At 47.6% G+C, this 1,234-nt stretch overlaps 1 protein-coding gene across 1 annotated transcript in view; it reads right to left on the bottom strand.

Annotated features, from left to right (window-relative positions):
- The window catches only part of SYNDIG1L (synapse differentiation inducing 1 like), a 13,006-nt gene that overhangs the window by 785 nt on the left and 10,987 nt on the right, over nucleotides 1–1,234 (bottom strand). The window lies entirely within an intron of this gene.

Consider the following 1,234-nt stretch of genomic DNA (forward strand, 5'->3'; position numbering starts at 1 on the left):
GAGGAGCTCCCTGCCTGCTCCAGCAGTTCCGGCTGACAACCCCTCATCATATTTCCCTGTATTTCATCCCATCTCCACCATTCCTTGCCTTCAAGGTAGCCCAGTTTCTTGACTCTTCTGTATTTCATAACCCTCCTAATTTGTCTCATTAGCAAATGACACTAAGGTACCCCTCTTTCCTATGCCACCTTGCTAGTGAAAATATGGAAGATCAATCTTCATAGAGATCCTTAAGGATCTTGCCCTCCAGCCCAACTGATCTTCTAAAATGTCAACAGCTCATTAATACCTGTCTTAGCTTTCTTGGACCAGCCCCCATCTGATAACTCTTGGTGCAGTTCTTGGTCAGCAGTTTGGCCAAGCTCCAGAGGCAGTGTTCCCAGCCTTTCCTCTTCTAGAAAACAAGTAAGCTGATGTGTAATGCTATTTTAGCACAGTCAACACCTGGAAAATACTGGTGTTTTGGAGAAAGTGCTCAGGTACGAAAGTACTTCAGGAAGGAAAACTTCCCTTTTTCCAGCCTAATACTGTCAAGAGTTTGGTGCCTATGCCTGGACTTTGATATACTACTTTGAGCATGGCATTTCAACAGATATTGCACTTACTTGCATTTCATTTTTCCTCCCCTGGCATCTTCCTTTACTGATCTCCTAATCCCTTTTCCATCACTTCAGTAACTGTAGTGCTGAAAAAGGTAGGAGAGCTGTGGCAGGATGGACACCTCCTGACAAACACAGGTGCTTGAGAATAAAGTTATATCTTCGTGGCACTTCTGTAACTGAGTGAGTCTGGGCAGGGAGCCTGCCTGGGTGGCAGGAGGGACCCCTTGCCCATTGGGCTGTCCCTCAGCTCTCCATGCCAGAAGGCAAACTCTGTCTGCACTCTGACTTCTGTGAGACACTGGGATTGATCCTGCCTGACATTTTGATTAAGCAACAAGATTTGTTTAAAAATGAAATCAGCAAATACTGAAAAGGATTAAAAACTGGTTAAGCATTGAGTCTCCAAAAGTAAAGAAGGAGCAGTTGCAGAGCGGGGGCATTTCTGCTGGGAAACCTTCAGAGGATGGGAGCAAGTTGAGCACAGCTGTGCAGCCAGAAAAGCTCCTGAGCAGAAATGGGCAGGAATGGGGCAGGGTGGGAGGAGAAGAGAGGCCCTTCCACTGCTGCCCCCATCCCATCCTGCTCTCTGGCATGGCTGGAGGGGTGGCAGCAGCTTCTCTGCTCAGGGGAGC

Source organism: Corvus brachyrhynchos, unplaced genomic scaffold (genome assembly GCF_000691975.1).
Source record: "Corvus brachyrhynchos isolate BGI_N302 unplaced genomic scaffold, ASM69197v1 scaffold115, whole genome shotgun sequence".
In the NCBI taxonomy this organism is placed as follows: Eukaryota; Metazoa; Chordata; class Aves; order Passeriformes; family Corvidae; genus Corvus; species Corvus brachyrhynchos.